Source organism: Tasmannia lanceolata, unplaced genomic scaffold (assembly GCF_043159265.1).
Source record: "Tasmannia lanceolata isolate RefF3 unplaced genomic scaffold, GAP_Taslan_0.1 ptg000006l, whole genome shotgun sequence".
Classification (NCBI taxonomy): domain Eukaryota; kingdom Viridiplantae; phylum Streptophyta; class Magnoliopsida; order Canellales; family Winteraceae; genus Tasmannia; species Tasmannia lanceolata.
In genome coordinates, this window is record NW_027518683.1 from 41,812,442 (window position 1) to 41,834,630 (window position 22,189).

Here is a 22,189-nt window from a genome sequence, read left to right on the forward strand (position 1 = left end):
AAATAGAATTCCTAACTACTCTCCTAATGACTCAAGATTTTTAAGATTTTCGGTTTTTAGATGTTTTTTGAATTTTTAAATGTTTTTGAAATGTTTTGTTGTTTTTGACACAAGAGGACAGAATCCTATCATCATAAGGGGAGGACAGACTCCTGATATCTTGCAAAGGTTGGACAGCATCCTATGCTTTACGGGGGGAATGAACAGAATAACAACTCTGCAAGGGTTGGACAGCATCCTATACCTTACAAGAGCGGATAGAAAAACACAAGATTTGATGAGAGGTTGGATAAAATCCTAACCCCTATGATGATAGGACTGACTCCTGAAAGAATGACTGACTCTCTAACTAAGGAATAGACTCATATGCTAAGACCGGCATCTAATACACAACCCTAAGAGGGGAGTGCTCATGAGACTAAGCTAGTCTCCTAAAAGAATAGGAGATAAAGAAGGGGTGCTAGTGAGACTAGGCAAGTCTCCTAAAACAAAAGGATAACTAGGGCCAATGAGACAAATCTTGTTGTTAGCCCAAGGGTTCCCATGTGTGGCCCTACTCATTGTTTTGATGACAACAAACCCACATTGATCGAAGTAGGTTGGTACTAATGATTCTACCATGATAAGCTCATACAGGAAACTTAGATTACCAAGATCAACAACAAGGTAGAACATAGTGATCAAAGGCATAGTGAAGATCCGTCAACCAAGAAGGACAAAGACAAATCAAGTTGAACCTTAGAGAAGAGCAATCAACATCAAGATGGAGTCGTTAAGAGCTAAGTCAAATTAAAGACCAAAGAACAAGCATGTACAAGGAAGGATAAGCATGCTCATTCAACCACCGGACTCAAGAGGACTATTCAAGAGTCGGTCAAATAGAGATCATCTTTAAAACAAGATTGCAAGTATTTTCAAAGTGTTTCCAAAGTGTTTTTTAACGCAAAAATCCAAACATCCTTTGAAAACCATAATTAAGACCATTTGCTTTTCTATCACGAAGGGACCCAAATGTTTTCCGATTGAGCTGAAATTTTGGCAACACCTTTATCTCATACCTACTTTGATATGTACAAAATTTGGGAAGAAAACTCATTGATTTACTAGCCAAACTTGCAGACCAGACCATGCGGCAGAAGTCTGGTCCGATCATCTGGTGGATCAAAAAGGGACCCAAACGGTTTTCAAATGAGCTAAATTTTGGTACATAATCTTCCCTAATATCAATACATATGTGTACAAAAATTCAGAGAAAAACTCATTCATCTGATAAGTGAACTTGCAGACCAGACCTTGCGGCAGAGGTCTGCCCGATCATCTGGTTAATCCCTGGAAGCAACCAGACGTCTGGGCAGACGTCTGGCGTCGGGAAAATATGACCGTTGGGAGTTGCGGCTGGTTCTTTTTTTGATTTTTCAAAACCCAAAAATGCCCAATATGTCCTCCAACGGTTATATCTTCTAAGGGGCTATATATATGAGTTTATTTTCATCATTCTATGACTTTTGCAAGCTTGAGAAAAGAACCCTAAGTGTGATTTAAGTTTTCAAACAATCTTTACAAAAAGTTCTTCTTCTTTGTCCAAAATCTTGCAATCTCATTTGAAGAAGATTTCCTTTAGCTCACTTGCAATCTATTTGAAGAAGAATCACTCAAGCTCACTTGCCTTCAACATCTTTGAAGATCTCCCAAGCTCACTTGCAATCCCATCATTGGAGAAGTTCTCATCAAGCTCACTTGCAAATCGTTTGGAGAAGATTTCTTGTATTGAAGTGATGTATTAGCCTTAAGTGAAGGCATTCACATATTGTAATTTGAAAATCATTGTAAAGGTGGAAAGGGCACCAATATTATACCCCTTAAAATTGGCGAGTGCTCGGAGACGCGGAGCCATCTTCGTGGGCAAGTGTTGAAGACGCGGAGCCTTCTTTGTTGTACTAAGAATCATACTTTTAGTGGATTCTCTCAAGGACACAAACTTGGGAAGAGTGGAGTAGGTCTTGGAGTTATAAGACCGAACCACTATAAATCTTAGTGTGGTATCTCTTCTATTACTCTTCCCCTTTTCTTATTTGCTTTGTGGTTGTTCATTCCTCTACTTTTATTTTTGCTAACCTTTATTAACCAAAGAGTAATTAACAAGTGTTAGTAATCTTTTGAAAAGAAATATTAAAAGAGTAGAAATTTTAATACCCAACCAATTCACCCCCCTCTTGGTTGCCCAACTGGGATTTCACTTGTCTCCAAAGGGTTCGATTATGTTTTCGTGAGACATAGCTTGTCTCCCTAAAAGGGTTGGCGCTCTAATGAGACAAAGCCTGTCTCTAAACGGGTTTGACATTAATGTTGGGACATAGCTTGTCTCCCTAAAAGGGCTCTGGATGACTCTTTCTTTGCCCGTGCAATGAAAGGAAAGGGGAATCAAAATATCCAAGATACATGCCTAAAAGACTTAGAGAGTCTTCTAAATGAGAGGGGAAAACGCTATTTGGACTTAGTTAATCCCCTAAGGATGGGCTTAGGCTAATGCCTTCATCGCCGTTGCGATGAATAGATACTAATGTCTAAAGGTCTAAGAAACTCCCTACCTAGAGGAGGGAGGAAGAAGAAAAATAGAAGGTACTACCCTGATCCGGTATGTCCCTCCGATAAAAGCGACTGAATATTTGAACAATTCCCAATCTTAGGTGGGATCTTACCCACCAAAAAAAAATTACCAGAAAGATGCAAATGAGTAAGAGACTCACAATGACTCAAATGATTAACTTTAATTCCACCAGAGAGCTGATTATCAGACAAATCTATCAATTCCATTCCCGAAAATCCAATAAGGTTCTCTGGAATTGGACCAGAGAATGAATTATAAGAAAGATTAAGAACACGAAGAGACGAAAGATCGCTTATCTGATTAAGAATCCCTCCTGAGAAGTTATTCCCTTGAAGCTCGAGGATTTCCAGTGACCGAAGACCGAAAATCTCCACCGGAATCTCGCCATAGAAATCATTATGAGGTAACGACAAAACCCTAAGCTCAGTGAGATTTGCAATGGAAGGGGTTAGGGTTCCGACGAGTAGGGAGTTTTTTGTGGTGGAATTGGAAACTGATTCCGGTGGCTGGGGAATCTGATTCCCGGTGATGTTTAGAGCTATTACTCTGCCGGAAAATCTGTCACAGGTGATTCCATACCATTCGCAGTGGCTTTTTTCGGACTGATTCCAGTCCGAAAGTAGATCCGATGATCGAGAGAGATGGAGTTTTTGAAGCTGAGAAGCGACATTGCGTCTGCACTGTCTTTATCAAAAAGCTTCAGGAACTGAGAAGATACTGTAGTAAAGAGGATTTTCGTCGGAAAATAGTTGCAGCGGTGAAATTCCGGCGGGAAATGTTGTAACAGATGCGAGATTTCGGTCGGAAAACAGTACGAAATCGCTGAAATCGGTGAGATTCCGATGAAATGTTACAATGTCGGCGAGATTTAACCGGAAAGTGTTTCAAACATATGAAAATCAGATCTCGCTCTCTCCTTCTCTCTCCTTTGTCTGTGATTCCACCGAAATCCTTCTCGATTCTCCTCCGCCTTGGAATTTATGAACCCTAGATCTTTGAGGAGAGGCTGAGACAGAATTCAAATCTTGATCGGAATTTAGATCTGGATCGGATGATTCCCCTAATTTTAACAATTTCTCCTCTCCTCTCTTGCCATCATCCGATTCTAACTCCACTGTCTGTGATTCCACGGCAATCGAAAGCTCTGCTACTATCCGAGACCAGAGAGGAGGAGATGTTGCACTTACACCTTCATTTCATCCATCCGTTTCTCTTCTTCCCCACCTTCTCTGCCTAAAACGAGATCTAAAAAACAGAGTCTTCTCTAGAATGATCGGTCCCTCTCAGAAATGAAGGACCAAGTTCTATTTATAAGTGAGGGAGATGTGCTGATTTTAGCATACCTTCGTTTTAGTAATTGTACACCCCTACTTGACTTTTATGACCATTCTTTTACACTAAAAAGATTGTTCGGGTAATACATTCCAAAATGATATTCGCCCCCTCTTTCTTATTGGACAGCCCTTTCTTGTGCACTTGTGACTACTTTTGTACCCTATAGGGGGTGTCTAGGTTAGAAAAATGGGAAATCAAAAAAAAAAAAAAAAAGCAATGATAAACTTGACCTTGTTTTTGCTATGGACAACCACCTCATTCCCTGATTCACTTCCCTCCCTTTGAAATTATGATTACTCTTTATCCAACAAGGGCTGCCTTGGGGTAACAATAAATACAACATTTTGCTCTAATCTATGCTACATATAGGGTTGATATTGACACTCCTGTATGGGATATTTCACACCACTTCTGAACTTGCACCACGACACTATCGCAGCTCCCTCGTTAGGCAAACGCGCTCAGATTTCGACGAAATTTTGCAGGGACCTTGGTGAGATCCTAAGCTAGCATAGGGTGGAGTTTGGGGTCTTATCTCATTGATTTGGTTGGGTTATTCATTTTCACAGAGATGTTTAGGGTACGGTCAAAATGGGGTGTCTACACAACCTAAAAATTTGTGCTAAAATTGAAATGTCTCTTTGTTTTGCCAACATAGGCTTGATTTATTTTGTGATTATTCATTTCCTATGTTGATTGTCTCTTATCATGCCATATATACTTTGGATTATACTTTGATTTTAATTGGTGACTCATGATAAGAAGTTAGGGGGAGCATCGTATTCTCATTGAATATCTTTGATGCTTTATGTAATTGTGCTTAAATGCTTAATCCTTCCTTTTTGCCAAAAGAAGGAGAATTTGTGTACTCTATTAGATCCATAATCATATGCATTCTTGTACAATAATTTGTTAAATATAACTTATGCATACGTTGAGGGGGAGTAATCGCACTCATCTTGCTTATCTAATCCTCATAAGAGGATCCTGCCACCTCTCTAATTAATTTGGTTTGTCATCATAAAAAGGGGGAGATTGTTAGCCCAAGGGTTCCCCATGGGTTCACTCAATCACCTTGTTTTGATGATTAACAAACACAAATTGATTAGTCATTTATGGACTAATTATTTGCCTTGAGTGTTGTGCTATAGACAGGTAATTCACAGGTCAATCCATGCTAGCATACACATAGATGGCCTAAGCCTGAAGATGAACCAAATAAAGGACAAAGGAGCTAGAGTATACTTGGACAAACCATATCTTGGAGGATCAACCAAGGAGAAGTTTCACACAACCATCTCAAAGCATTGAACAAACAAAGGAAGATCAATGAATGCCAAAGCTTGTGGATCAACAACTTTCAAAGGAGCTTAAACCAAATGGTGGCATCATCCTTGGAAGGTGTCAAGCAAAAACGCTCAACCTTAAAGATCCCAAAGCAAGCCAAGCACACCATTGAAGATCAAATGAAGATTGGCTCAAGAGAACAAGAGAGTACTTAAAATGGCAGTATGTATCACCTTTCTCTATTGTGTTTTCTCTTATCAAGGCACATCTTAAAACCCCTAAAAATATATTTTTCAAAGAGACTAGCACACCCTTTAAGGACTTAAATGGATAAGTGAATGGCCATGGTGGTGTACCAACATGTTGGGACCCATATGACATTCTACACAAGAATGAACAAAACAGAGTTCCGAAGCAACAACCTAGACCAGCAACTAAATCCTATTAAAACTTATTTAATAAATTTTCAAATATTTTTGAAAATATTTTTAACAGATAGCTCTCATTTTTCTCATATCCGTAGAGTATAAGAACATCGAAATCCAATGCGAAACGAAGGAGATATGAATTTTTCAAATGAGACACTGTTTGCTGAAAATCCAGTCTTGGAACTCCGAGAATTATTCTCGGAGCTCTGAGATCGGAACTCCGAGAACATTCTCGGAGCTCCGAGAAATGATCCAGGTTCTAAAATTAAAAGCTCTGTTTGAATTCTAAGAACTCTGAGAATTTGCTCGGAACTCCGAGAAGTGTTTTTGTTCAAAAAAATATAACCGTTGTGGTCCAACGGCTAGTTGACTGTTTGACCCGAAAATAACCGTTTTGCCCCTGAAATGGTCATATTGAGTTGGGACACCATATATACCCATCTAATGGGTCTAAAACATGGGATGGACATTGTCCAACTTCAACAAACCCTAGAAAATCATTTGTGAATCATTTTTGGGTAATTTCTCCCACCAACCTCTTGTGCTTTGATTTTGAGAAAATCATTTGAGATTGGTTGAGGCTTTCATTTGGAAATTATTCTTGAGAGAAAGTGTGTGAGCTACTACTTCATTTGATTGAGTGAGTAAGAGGCTAATACTTCTTCTTCTTCTTCATTTGATTGGTGGCAAGGGCATCCATTTTTAATTCCCTTAGGAGAAAGCGCTTAGAACTCGGCGGAGAAGGAGAGTCATTGTAAAGGTGGAAGGGCATCCTTATTTAATTCGCTTGGAGTGTAAAAGCCTTGGAGCCAGGCGTTGTGGAGGTCTCAATAGTGGAAATCCTCAAGTTCGACCTTGAGTAGAGTGGAGTAGGTCGTTTGCCGAACCACTATAAATCTTTGTGTCACTTGTATTGGTATTTCTCTATCTCTCTCTCGCTCTCACTCTCTTATTTATTTGTGATTGCATTTTTACATATTTGGAATTGAGTGAGTAGCTAGCATTTTGGTTTTGATTGAATATTTGTATCTTGCTAACTAGGCTATAAATCGCCTAATTAAGTTTGCTAATCAACAAGGGTTTTTGAACTAATATTAATTTGTAATATTGTTTAAAGATCAAATATTTCAAACTTAATTAAACAAGGGATAAGTCTTGGGTGAAATTTTAGAAAAAATTTCTAAAAGACAAAAGTTTTATAAACATCCTATTCATCCCCCCTCTAGGTTGCCAAACCAAGTCACTCATTGGATTTCACAACTCAAGCACAATGATGAAATAAATGAAGACTAAAGACTGAAAACAAAAACTTCATATAAAATACTTGCAATAAGAGGGCTTTTGTTCAGAACATTCGAGAAGATATCGACCAAGAGAACACCAATGGCATCAAGGCAGTCAGCATCCCGAACAACCCCAACCTCTAGGAAACTTCCATGTGCAATTTGAAGTTCATCTGCAATTTTTGAATAACCATAAAACTCCCTAAACTGTCTTTCAATTGAGATTTGCGGAGAGAGAGAGAGAGAGAGAGAGAGAGAGAGAGAGAGAGAGAGAGAGAGAGAGAGAGAGGACTGGAAAGAGAGAGAAAGAAAAGAGTAAATGCGTAGTAAATTAGGAGTTTTTTTATTAGGAAACTTCTATTAAACGTTTTTTAGGAGTCTACGTTTTAAAGGTTATATGGTAAGAGAGAGAGAGAGAGAGAGAGAGAGAGAGAGAGAGAGAGCTTTGTAAGGGTTTGGAGGATAAGCAGGGATTTCGGGAATAGGAAACCTATATTGAATAGAAAACCAATGCAATTTTTATTCTTTTCTACGCATGATCTGAACGAGGGTGCCATGTAGATTAAACGCTGGATGGGGGGACTGTCCACATCAGCGTGAATAGCGAAACCCCCATCCTACTATATTATAATAGAAGATATGCATTGTGCCTTAAAAGACCTCGTTAAGGTGGACCATGCTTCTAAATTGAATACTTAGTGTGGACCCCGATCCGAGAGAGGCGGGGGACGAGCCCCCAAAAGTCTCAGGATCATCCGCGTGAATGGAGAGCTCTACCAAGGAACTCTAGAAAGAAGTGCCTCTCACAGCATGAGTGGCGATGTAAGGTGAGATACCTTTCGATTAGGGGACTAGCCCGGATTCGAGATGTACCTAAAACAAAGAAGAGTCGCCATCCAAGGAAGTGGGCCCTGGATCCCATACTATGCTTTATTGCAATAGATAACCAGAGATATAAAAGAAGGTTCGTGCCTGGTTACGAATTTGGAAGGTCCGAAGAGCACCTCATCCGCCCAGGTGCAAACACCTGGTCTCTTATGCCATTTACTTATTGATTTTGAAGAATTTTGGGTGAAACTCATATGAAATGGGAACATATATCTCCGAGAAGACGTCTACCTAATCATGCATGTCTCGGAGATGATTAATAAGCACACATAAAAGAAATGAAATAAGTGTCACCTAAGAATAACTAGGTTATGAATGTCATACCTAATTGGTGTCTAAGTTCTGGTGTGCAAACACATGCATGCTACAGCTAAAAGTATAGGATCTGTACATGAAAGTAAGAAAACACAACAAAACACACAACACAATTCAACTCTACACATGACTCGACAAGACAAATCCTAAAACTCTAATGCAATACTTGACTCGGACCAGAATGGCCATCCACCCTGGCTGGTCTACGTATCCCGGCCTCGGGAAGAATCAGAATCAACGTAGTTCGATGACCTATTCTAATTTACGATGCCTAACCATCTAGAACCGCTATCATAGACTCGATCCACTAGACTCGACTGATTTTAAAGTTTTTGCACGATTGCTTAAGTTCAAATGAATTGTAATTTTTATGACTCTCTATATGCCCTAACTAATGCAAGTTGATTAGCCTTAAGCTAATGCAGGTGGTTCCTATATCCTATGTGTAACTAGGCTGTGCATCCTAAGGAAAACCATGGGCTGACTATATGCTTCCTAGTCTAGCCATCGGTTCTACTAAATGTCTAACCGACCATGACTTGAGGCTTCCTAACTCTAGGGACACTCACACGACAAGAAACACCATATCAACACAAACAAGATAGCCTCATAACTCTAAAACACCTCAAATATTTAGGACAAACTCCTAACTTTAGGGGAAGATCTTTCAAAAAAAAAGTTTTGAAGAAGTTTTGTAGTTTTTGAAGGTTTGAAATATTTATTTTTAAAGGTTTGGCTGGACTTGGGATGTGGATCCCAAGCTACACTACGTACCCTGTGGAAAGGGATCAAGCCAACGTAGTTCGGGACAGATTTTCCTAACTACTCTCAATGACTCAAGACTTTTGACGAAGGAAAAAAGAAAGAAATATTGTCTGTCCAGAAATAAATAAATCTGCAATTCAAGAACTTCCAGGAACATTTGGAACATTTCGTTTCAGAATCCTATCATCATAAGGGTAGGACAGACTCCTGATATCTCGCAAAGGTTGGACAGCATCCTATGCTTTGCCGGGGAATTGGACAGAATCACTGCTCTGCAAGGGTTGGACAACATCATATACCTTGCAAGAGTGGATAAAATGACACGATTTGATGAAAGGTTAGAAAGAATCCTAACCCCTATGAGGATAGGACTAACTCTGGAAACTGAAGGACTGACTCCTATGCTAAGACTGACTCTCTTAGACTAGTGACTCTAAGAGGGGGTGCTATCTAGACAAAGCATGATTTTTAGAGAAAGAGGAGACAAAGAAATGTGCTAATGAGACTAGGCAAGTCTCTTAAAAGAGATGTGTGCTCCAAGTGTCCTCATCATTGCCCATGCAATGATTAAAGGATTAGGCCACTAATAGACCGAATTGGTCTTCTACTTAGAGAGGAGTGTTCTACTTGAGACTTGAATAGTCTCCTATGGGTGACTCATTAATGAGACAAAGCCTCTCTCTAAAGGGTGTGACTTGTTAATGAGACAAAGCCTGTCTCCAAAAAGATGTAACTCTTTTCTACACGAGACATAGCTTGTCTTTTATAGGGGTGGGTTCTCTAATGAGACACAGCCTGTCTCTAAAGGATTTGACTTTCATGCTGAGACATAGCTTGTCTCCCTAAAAGGGCTCTATATGACTCTTTTATTGCCCTAGCAATGAGAGGACAAATTCTAAGGGTTTCTAAAGACTTGAGATTGTTTAACCAAAGAAACAACAACTTATGAATTTCGACAGAGAATTATTAGTGTACAACCATAGTAGGATTTCATAATGTAAACAAATAATAAATTCCTTATCCAAAGGAAACTAGCATTTACTGGAATGAATCAATATTCATATAATCACTTATCAGTTTGTCTACACCATAATTTCTAGGTAATGTTTTCATCCAATAATTCTATAGGTCTATGTACATCAATTTTAAGAACAGTATATCTTACATCACATCAATAAACAACACCTTAGGCCTACATAATGTATGCATTTTTCATGCTTCTAAACACACCAACAAATGGCACTTTTGCAAAACCAGAGATTCTCTTAGTAGTTAAATACCTGGCATCAATTCCATATAATTTGCAGACACAATAATGTTGGGTTGACCTACAAAATTTATCATGGAAGTTTTGGTTAAAAAAAAATGTTAATGGGGCATATAAAAGATGACATGGCAGAAACGTCTACTAATATTTTCAACACTATATCTCTTTAACGAGGTAATCTCAACTCTCCTTTTCTTTTTTATAATATCATTAAGGACCATGAGGTTTACTTGAGATCGTAATAACCATTGATATCCCATAAAGCAGAGATAATGAGTGAATTTCGTTAAGGCAAAAACAAGACTTAGAATGCCTACTATGTTATGGAAATCATTAGAGAAAGCGTTAATAGTTAACACCTGCATTTCCCTCTTAGAATATTAGCCTCAGAAATATGCCAAAGTCAGAAATGAGGTTCTACAGCTTCATACATTATATGCAAGAAACAAATGCAATCCACTGCCAATGATAACACAAACACAAAATTTGGGCAAGAAAACCACATGAGAGCCAAACAGGGATAAATTTATTTCCTTCTATGACAAGGGACAACACCATTTGTCTAGTAATCTGGAAAATCTAGGAATTTGTTAGACTCATGAAACAGGTGTAAATTCCAATGGTCAACAATTTAATGTCACCCAACCAAAGCAAGTTCAATATCAGTTCTAGGCATTTTAAGATGGGATACTAATATGAAAAATTAAGAGGTTATTCTTATTTTCAAATTTAGGCCAGCTACCCACAATGTAAAAGATCATCATAAACTAAAATGAGTAACTTTAGAAACCTCTTACTATTGCCTCAATTTGAAGGAAAACTTCCAATGACTAATGATGATGTCAAATGCAGATGATTACCCTACATTTTAATGATAACCTGGGTATCACTTTACTACTATGACCTTCAAGGATGCCTACCTTGACAGAGCATATATATTTGGAACTTTAATCATCAATTGTAGATTTAAAATTAGGGGCTAACTTCTATATCACAGTGCCACTTAAGTACCCAAACTGAAACTGGAAATTACAAAACTGGAAATTACATTGAGACTAAGATTGAAATAGAGTCTATAAAAGGAATAAATAAACTGAGGTCATATAACAACATAGCATAACTAAACTGATATGGTTTTCCATTAAAGAGTAACTTAGAAACTACTTTCTCACCTCATTTTCAAAACACCTGTCACGACCTATGAAAGACTATAATGTCTAACTCATCATATATGAAACATGAAACTATGTCCATTTAGTAGCTTCATTCCAACATATTAATAACCTATGAAACATCCTCCGAATAGGTGCATGAAACTTCCACCCACTGTTTATAAAAGAAATTCAAAATAAGAGGACAAACAATACCATCCGATGTAGTAATGCAGTTCTTCATGAAAAATAATGGGAACTGTAACGATGGTACCAGACTATTCTATCTCTCGTTGAACCAAACGAATATCATTAGGGTAAGTGTGGACAGATATTATACCATGTGAACACTTAGAATCTCCAAGTACTAATACACTAAACCCTCAACATTCAAGTCATCCATAAATTCCTGTACCATACAAACCAAATAATTCTTACACATGTGCTCCCACAAACATATATCCACATTCACACACACTCATGCTACTGCCTTGTTCAGGCACAAAGAAAACACTAAGTTGGTACCCTACTTGGGGCATAAAAATATATACATATAAAACATATTGCTTCCCCTTTTTTTTTATCCCAAGAATACACACATACCTCACTGATCTGCCATTCAACTTGGGGTACTAAAAACATGTACTAGAACACCCAACTGTTGCTCAGTTTTATTACTAAGACTCAACAACCAAATGAAAACTGCTATAAGATTTATCCATACATATTATCAGTTAAATTCTTCAGCTCTATGTAAAAGATATCACCAGAACCTGTTGGTAATTAATTCAGACACGTTTATCTCCTCAAAAAGGACTCACGGCTACATTAGAATCCAAGCATTAGCCATTCTAACTCTAAATTTTACACCAAATTTCACATGATCATGATTTGTAAACAAAGTTTGAATTCTATCTTAGCCACAAAATTGATTCTATCTTAGCCACAAAATTAAAACAAGAAGAAACTAAAGTGAAGATCAAAACTTAGAGATAAGCCAATAAAGTAAAGTCCTTTTGTTCACATCTGTCATCATCTCTTTATATCAATTTTATTTTTTTTTAAAAAAAATGGAGATTCTCTATCCAGACGTCTATAGCTTGAAAGAAATCTTTGGAATTTAAGCAAGAATCAAACACCTAATATCAATTTAGATAAAATATCTTACCTGATTTGAAGATCGAACCAATAACCTTCCAATCTAGTGCTTTTGAGTTCGATTCGTTCTGCTTATACCTCTGAAATTTGAATTGAACTCCTTTTTTCTTCAAATATCTCTGAAATTTATGAATTGAATTCTTTTTTTTCTTTTTACAAATCTAAAGATTCAAGATTAGAAAAGATCAAACGAATAAAAAATGAGGTTATGACTTCAAGAAGAAAAAGCTATGAAGTTTTGAGGTTTTAACAGAACTAGGGTTTACAAAGAGAGATCTTTAGCCTAAATGAGAAATTAAGAGTAAAATGAAGAAGACAAGCTGATCGGAGCTGGCTGGAGCAAGCCGGATAAGGTCGGAGAAGCAAAGATGGGCAAAAGAGATTAGGGTTTGAGGATTTGTAAAAGCTAGATCTAGAGTTTTAGGGTATGGATCTATGGTTTTGATGCATATAGGAGTGAAGAAGGTATAAGGAAGACAAAAGAATAGCTTGAAGAGAATCGATCGGCCGGAATTTGAGCAAGGATGATCGGAAAAACTGAGGAATTCAACTTGAAGAAGAAGAAGAAGAAGAGAAGGGAGAAGAGGAGGAGAAGATGAGCTCAGCCGAAGCTTTTGGCCGGAATTGTGACCGGAGATTGAGCCGGAGAAGACAAGAAAAGGGATAAGGGTTTGAAAAATTGGGGATCTCTCACTCTCTCTCTCTCTCTCTCTCTCTCACTCTCTTTCTCTAATTAGAAAAACAAAATCTCAAATTTTTCTCCTTTAAATGAGAGGGTTAAGATGGTATTTATAGGATAAAAGGGATGTTGATATTGGCACTCCACTTTGATGAAGCGCGCGGAAATTTGATGAGCGCGCGAATTTTTGATAGGCGCACGAAATTACGTGTCCTTTTCGGCCCAGGTTCGTCCTTTCCAGGATAAATTCGCCCCCCTCTCAGGATAAATTCACCCCCCTTTTCTGGTTTACACTACGGGCATTGTCTTGGCTCGTTCACTAGGCAAACGTGCTCAGATCTTGACGAAATTTTGCAGGAAGTTAGCTGGGAACTTAACCTAACTTAGGGTAAAGTTTGGGACCCTAATGAACTGATTTGGTAAGGTTTTGCACAAAATTGGAAGGTTTAGGGCACGATCAAAATGGGGTGTTTACACTTAGATCGTGAATCAGGGCCGAAAGAGTAAAGACAATTACTTTGATAAGAAAGTGGGACCTAACCTAAGATGTTAGGTTCTTTCCTTAGGACTCTTCTTTGATTGATGAACATTATAGAGATGTGGATGATGACAAATATAAGCCTCGGGATGCTTTATTGTGATTAATGGGTCCTATTGAGGTTATGGTGCCAGATGTTAGCTTGTGAGCCCTATTGATTGCTAAAGGCATGCCTTCAACTCTTATTTTCTCCACTGAATGGACCTTGTTTTGCCCTGTCATAACTCATAATGACAACCATTGATGTCCCTTTTCTATGACAACCTACTAGACTTGAGACGTATTCTACAAAATAAAGCCGGTTATGGGAGTGAAATAGGAGGTGTCTACACTTAGTTCGATTGTGTTCTTGGAGTTGGAAATCCCGAGAAAATGACGTGACAAAAAGAATAGAAAAGAAAAGGAGAAAAGGGGTGCTATATTGTCTGAAAAATGAAAAAGCAGAGGAAGAGAGAGAGAGAGAGAGAGAGAGAGAGAGAGAGAGAGAGAGAGACAGGGGATTGCAGTGATCCTAAAACCCAGGTAACCCGGGACAGCTCACCGAGGACGTCAACAAACAAAAGCCAAGTAGAAAGCTGAAACCGAGAGTGATAGTAAGAATAGTCATGGGAGATTTTGAAAGGTTTTTAGAATCCACTCCCTGTTCAACCGTGAGTCCGATGGTGCTCTCTTTCAATCTCTAAATTCCAGAGATTGTACGTTTTTTAAAACATTTCTAGGGAGTGGGATCTCATGGCTTTTATAGGCTTCCCTAAAACACTTAGTCTAGGGTTAGGTCTCCCTGGTATTCCTAATTTGTGAGGGGAAATTGATCATCCCATCACCAGTACATAATTACCGATGTAACCATCATCAATCTGTAATTACAATAAATCCAAAGTGTGCACAACCCTCAGATAGTTTTCGAATCAATTATATTTATTAAACCCACCACTTTGAATCGAGTCTAAACATGAGATTTTTTCGTTTTTCCAATTCCTCCGTATATTTCCGGATTTCCTCAATTCAAAGTGTTCGATTCAAAGTGTTCCTCGACTTAATCAGCCAAATTGTAAATCGTTTTGTAAATTCTGACAATGTAATTATTTGAGAAAATAATTATTTAATTATTCATATTATTTTGCAAAAATTACATCTCTAATTTTTAAGAGGACCCCTGTATGGGTTTTTATAGAGTGTAAATGGGCGAAAATAGCCGTTGGGGGATCCATTTAGAAGATATAACGACCTCCACATATCCGGAGTCCCTCAGCAGATCCGCAATATCTGGAGTCTTCTATTTTGTTTATGATGTTTATCTATTTATGTTGGTGTCAAATAAGGATAGAGTCTGGTAGTTGTAGGACTTTATCATGTGCTTGATTTTATGGATGCTAGAAGTCTCGGTTGTTTGTTTTAATTGTTGTAGTCTTTCTTTTGAAAGGAATGAATAATGAATTCTTAGAACTCTGCATGGTTTGCACGTAGGAGGCTCATCCTCTCTAAAAGGATTTTCTGATACAGAGGTGAACCCTCACAACTGGTATCAGAGCCCAACTGGCATGCCTAAGCAGCCAATAGGGGTGAAGAAGATGGAAGAGAAGGTCGACTGTTTGGAATTGGACATTAAGGAGATGAAAGAGCTTCTATGCACGGCGATCACAAAGATGGCCTCTTCCAGTCCGTCGAACGCTTAGAACATAATTCAGGCGTTCTTGATGGAGTGTCACCTACTTGTTCTTTCCAATCTCTGTCTTCTCAAGGAGATCATAGAGGAGGGAGCATAGGAGAAGGGCGGATTCAAGCTCGGATCGCTAGGCTTGATTTTCCACGCTATGATGGAGGTGAACCATCGGAATGGGTTTATAAAGAGGAACAATTTTTTCAATACCAGAAAACCCCGGAGGATCAGCATGTTCTCCTTGCTTCATTTCATATGGATAGAGAAGCTTCCCAATGGTTTCGATGGTACCAACGAGCAAAGCCAAACCTTACGTGGAAGGACATCATTGATGCTTTTGTGTACGTTTTGGACCTGCCACATACAAAAACTTTCACGGAACTCTCGCCAAACTTCGCCAAATAGGGACTGTCTTGGAATACCAATGTGAATTCGAGCGGGTAGCCAACCGGGTAGTCAGATGGTCAGAAGAGGCCTTGGTCGGTTGTTTGGTAAAAGGACTTCAGGAAGACCTTGTACCAGACGTATTGGTTCACAATCCCAAGACCCTCTTCGACGCCATTGCACTTGCTCGAGCTCAAGAAGAGAAGGCACAACACCGCCGTCCCACTCGTTTTCAACCTAGCAAACAACCACCTAGCTATGCGACAACGGCTTCTGCATTGACCCCTAGTCCGAAAATATCGGTTCCGGCGACAACTGTATCCAATCCACCTATAAGGCGACTCAGTTTTAAAGAGATGAAAGAACATCGCGACCGTGGTCTTTGTTACAATTGTGACGAAAGGTTTGTTCCCGGTCACAAATGCAAGTCCATTCAAATATATATGCTAGAAGGAGATGGAGATGGAGATGTAATTGAAGAAGTTGACGAAAATGTCGAACCTGAAAATAATCTTGGGATATCGGTAAACGCTCTCACTGGGTTGGATCCAATTCGCACTATGCGGCTACAACCGAAGGTCAAAGGCCACGCAATAGTAGTGCTCATTGATTCAAGGAGCACCCACAATTTTATCTCCGAGGAGACTGCCCGAAGACTTGGCTATCGGCCAAATGCGAATAGCTCATTTGACGTACTTGTCGCTGATGGCAATCAGTTACGATGTCGTGGCATGTGTAAAGGCATTGTTTTACAATTTGAGAGTGATTCTTTTCCAGTGGATCTGTATGTCCTATCGTTGAAAGGATCTGACATTATTTTAGGAATGCAATGGCTTCGCACTCTTGGTGATGTGCTTTGGAATTTTGAACGCCTCACTATGACTTTTGGTTCTGTTGATGAAAGGCATACCCTTGTTGGGTCTCATGTGCATTCAGTTCAGGCTATGGAAACGATCGAAATGAACAAGTTACTAAAATCACATCATTGGGGTATGTTAGCACAACTGGTTATTGCTCGCGATGATGAAGTTTCACCTACGACCGTACCGAAGAGTCTCTCTGATCTACTTGCTCATTTCAGTGATGTCTTTTCGGAGCCGAAGACACTCCCCTCCTTCTCCCCCCGCGCCCCCTCACCTATCGCTCTCGTGACCATCGGATACCACTTAAACCAGGAACTTGTCCTACAAACACTCGTCCATACCGGTACCCGCACGTGCAAAAAGATGCCATATAGACACTTGTCAAGGAAATGCTGGATGCTGGAATCATACGCCCAAGCACAAGCCCATACTCCTCTCCAGTGATATTAGTGCGCAAAAAAGACGGGACATGGCAGATGTGCGTAGACTATCGCACGTTAAATCGCATCACGGTTAAAGATAAGTTTCCCATTCCTATCATCGATGAACTTTTAGATGAGTTACACGGTGCTTGTTATTTTTCTAAGCTTGATTTACGCTCAGGGTATCATCAAATCCGTGCTTATGAACCGGACATACCTAAGACAGTGTTCCGTACACACAAGGGTCATTACGAGTTTCTTGTGATGCCGTTCGGGCTTACTAATGCCCCTTCAACATTTCAAGGGCTCATGAATGAAATATTCCGGCCTTTTTTACGCAAATATGTGTTGGTATTTTTCGATGATATCCTTGTGTATAGCAAAACATGGGAGCATCACAAGGAACATTTGTGTAATGTTTTATGCCTTCTTCGCACAAATCAGTTGTTTGTTAAAAAATCAAAATGTGCCTTTGGTCCATCACAAGTAGAGTATCTGGGTCACTTAATTTCTGAAAGAGGGGTGGAAGCTGATCATGAGAAGATCCGTGCTATGATGGAGTGGCCTATACCTAAGAATCTTAAGGCTCTACGTTGGTTCTTAGGCCTTCCCGGATACTATCGCAAATTTGGGCGTAATTATGGCCAGATTAGTGCCCCCTTGACGGCTCTATTATGGAAGATAATTTTCATTGGGATGAACATGCTGAGGCTGCATTCAATTCTTTAAAGACCCCCGTGCTTACCTTACCAGATTTTTCGCAACAGTTTGTGGCTGCATGTGATGCATCAGGTTCTGGAATTGGAGGTGTTCTCAATGCAAAAAAACAGGCCCATTGCATATTGTTCTAAGGCTTTGTCCAACAAGCATGCTGCTCTTTCCACCTATGAACGTGAAATGTTGGCTATCTTGTACGCAGTCTCCATATGGCGTCATTACCTTTTGGGGAGGCACTTTATGATCAAAACTGACCATAGAAGCTTGAAATATTTATTAGAGCAACGCACTGGTTCTCCTGCACAACGAAAGTGGGCAGCCAAATTAATGGGATATGATTATGAAATTATTTATAAAAAGGGGTGTGAAACCAATCAGCAGATGGTCTTTCTCGGCAGTATGAGAGTGTTTTTGTGGAAGCCATTTCTATCCCTTATTCTACATTGATCGACGAGCTATGTCAAAGTTGGATGCACCTCACAGACACTAGAAATCTCACCATCAAACTACAACATGACTCCAACGCTGTTCCGGGGTTTACTTGGGATGGACATCACCTGCGTTATCATGGGCGTTTGGCGGTACCATCCACAACGGCTATAGTAGAGAAGCTTCTTTATGAATTCCATAACACTCCAGAAGGAGGTCACTCAGGAGAACTGTGCACATACAAACGCTTAGCTCGGGGTTTTTATTGGCGAGGAATGAAGAAGCAAGTCGATCGATATGTGGCAAAGTGTGATGTCTGCCAACGGAGCAAGGCAGAAAATATTTCCCCACCAGGCCTCCTACAACCCCTCGCTATTCCTGATGAAGTGTGGTCAGAAGTGTCCATGGACTTTATCGATGGGCTTCCCAATTCTCATGGCAAGACAACCATCATGGTTGTAGTTGATCGTTTATCTAAGTATGCACATTTTATGGCTATTTCTCATCCTTACACAGCAGCAACAGTGGCCCAGATGTACATCCAAGAGGTTGCAAAGTTATATGGCATGCCAAAATCGATCGTGAGTGATCGTGATCAAGTGTTTCTTAGCAACTTTTGGCAAGAATATTTTCGATTGCAAGGCACAAAAATATGCATGACCTCTGCTTTTCATCCTCAGTCTGATGGGCAAACTGAGATTGTTAATCGTTGCTTGGAGACCTATTTACGTTGTTTTACCAGCTCCACTCCGAAGCATTAGGTTAAATGGTTGCTGTGGGCAGAGTGGTGGTATAACACCACTTTCCATGCTTCAGTAAACTCATCACCCTTTGAGATTGTCTGCAGTCGGCCTCCTCCTGTGATCTCAACCTACACAAAGGGCGACACCAATGTGGATCAAGTTGATAGAGACTTGCTTGATCGTAACAAGGTTCTTCAGAATCAAAAGGATAATCTCTTAGCGGCACAAGTTCGAATAAAGCATCAAGCTGACAAACATCGATCTGAACTTGAGTTCAATGTTGGTGACTTGGTCTACTTACGCTTGCAGCCCTATCGGCAGTTTTCGGTTGCTGTCCGTACCAATTTCAAGCTATCTCCTAAATACTATGGTCCATTTCAGATTGTGAGACGAATAGAATCAGTTGCATATCAGTTACAACTACCACCTGGCTCCAAGATTCACAACATTTTTCATGTTTCATGTCTAAAGAAGAAGTTGGGGACTAGTGTGCAATCCTTACCGACATTACCACCGTTAACAGAAGATGGACAAGTTCAACCTGAACCTGGAACTATTTTGGATCGTCGCATGGTTAAGCGACATAACCGCGCTGTTACCGAGGTACTTGTCAAATGGGCCAATTTGCCGAATGAGGAGGCTACTTGGGAAATCCTTTACAAGCTGATGGAGCCGTTTCCTTCTTTTCAGCCTTGAGGACAAGGCGTAATTGAAGCAGGGAGGGATGTAACGACCTCCACAGATCCGGAGTCCCTCAACAGATCCGAAATATCTGGAGTCTTCTATTTTGTTTATGATGTTTATCTATTTATGTTGTGTCAAATAAGGATAGAGTCTGGTAGTTGTAGGACTTTATCTTGTGCTTGATTCTGGGGATGCTAGACGTCTCGGTTGTTTGTTTTAATTGTTGTAGTCTTTCTTTTGAAAGGAATGAATAATGAATTCTTAGAACTCTGCGTGGTTTGCACGTAAGAGACTCATCCTCTCTAAAAGGATTTTCTGATATAGAGGTGAACCCTCACAGAAGATTTTAGGGTTTTTCAAAGGAAAACGAATTTGCGTGGGTTTTGAAAAGCAAGCGAGATTGATTGAGATTTTTCTGGGGAGATGGAATGTTTGGCCAAGGATCTTCGATTTGTATTGATTCTTGCCTTTTGAAGAAGGTTTTTTAGGGGGGGGGGGGAGGAATGGGATTAGGGGCTTCTTTGGAAAAAAAATGAAAATGGAAAGAGGAAATATTCGCTTTAGGGCTCAATGGCATGCAAACGTAAATTTGAGGAGATAAAAGGTTATTTTCATATTTAAATGGGAATGGCAGGGCTTGTAAATAGGGAAAAGAATGAGGACATTTTGTGGCTGTACTAAAAGGAGAAAAAAAACAGAGGAGAACTTTGTTTTGTCTTTTTAAAAAAAAAGACATGCTTACAATAGGAACTGATAGTGGCACTAATACTATGTACCATGTTAAGGGGTTTAAAAAACTGATATTGGGCATTGCCATGTTTTGCTAACGGGCCTAACTCAACTTGCATGTCTTTCATAATTTATCAACCTGTCAAGCTATTTACAATTCTCAAAAGGCTCTCAGTAGCGAATTAAACACAAAAGACGGGACAAATAAGAGAGATTAACCGTGATCAAACTAAAATTAAATAAGACCAATAGCCCAACCAATATCAATACAAGAGCCATAAGGCAACTTTCTTCAAATAAATAATACGGAAAAATAAAGCCCCAATCCAAAATCAATCACTAGTACAAATAACAAAAAACATCACTATATTTGTTTTCTTCCACGCTCACACAATCGTACTTAAGAGTTAAGACTGAGCTATCCCCTAAATCACTTCAAAAATCTTTAATTATTGTATAAGGCTTGTATGCCCTGAACATCATCCCCATCCAGCTCTACTTTCCTGGTTCCAATAGCAATACCAGAGTACATAACAGAATTTTGCACAGAAGAGTGGCCAAGTCCAAGCAGATGCCCAATTTCATGTACTGCCACAGATTCTACGTCGAATGTAACGCTAGACTGGCTAACACCCCACCTCTCTTCTGCATCCAAATGGAATAAACCTACAGTGGGTGCAAAAGCATGTGCTAGAACTCCTCCAGGCCCATCAAATGCAATTCCATCACCATGATCTCTGCTAAAAAATCCGATCTTAAGATCAGCAGACGAATAATCCTGAATCTCCTCAAACGTGAAGGGGCTCACACTTGACCACTTACTAAAAGCACTGGAGCAAACAGACCTCATGGTTTGGATGTCAATGACTTGGATTCCAGGGATGAAACCATAGGTGAGATGGGTCTTTGAAGAAGGCCATTTTGGGTTACCGTCAAAGAAAGAGTAATGGGAGACAGTGTGGAGGCCGGTAGGACTGTGATGGTGCTTCTTGCCAGAATTCATGGAAGTTCTTCCATCGACAATGTCTGAAACTCCACACCTAGGCATCATCATTTGTTGAACGGTTATGGAATCAAGTGCCCCTGTGACGTTGAGATTGTAATTGAGTTGGTAAGTTCTAATGGCCTTCTCTACGAGATCATCAAAGGCTTCATCTTCAGCACTATCGGTAGTGAAATTGTTGTTGCTGTTGGTGTAATATTCGGGGAGATGGCCGAATTTTTCAAGGTATTTCTTAAGCTTCTTAAGACCCTTGACATTATCTCCTTTGTGGCATCCCTCTAGCTCCTTAAGGAATTGGAAGGGATGTTGATGTTTCCCTTCTGTTACAAAATGCGAAGGACGGGATTCAACCATCAGAGGAGAGAAGAAAACGATAAAGAAGAGTAGGAGAATACTCATGAAAAGAGAAAGTGGTGATGAGGCCATTGTTTCTTTTGGGGTGGGGATACCCTATGGTATAAAAAAAAAACTGATAGAGAGAAAAAGCTCTTAATGCTACTCAAGTGGTGGATTAGCAATGCCTATTTATATTAGCCACCCCCTATATTACAAGCTCTGTGTTAGACTGTCTCTCTATCTCTCTACACGCTTTTAGAAACAACGGTCTTTGCAGAGTTTCTTCAATTAATTTTGAGTCTCTAACTCTATCTTCGTCAAAGTTCTTGGTTGAAAGAAACTACGAGTCTCGTATCGTATGTAAGGTGTTAAACGAAATGAACGGGCTTTGAAACTGTTTGATTGAAAGGTCCAAGTGTTCCTCATTTATTTCTCTAAAATATCCCTTCCAAAGTTCACGGCATCCCCACACGCTAAGTCTTGTGAGAGCAACTAAGCTTAGTTTTACAGAAGTACA

General features: G+C 39.5%; 1 pseudogene; it reads right to left on the bottom strand.

Annotated features, from left to right (window-relative positions):
• Positions 1-20,542: 20,542 nt before the first annotated feature.
• On the bottom strand, positions 20,543-21,833 carry LOC143878611 (metalloendoproteinase 2-MMP pseudogene; annotated as a pseudogene).
• Positions 21,834-22,189: the final 356 nt, after the last annotated feature.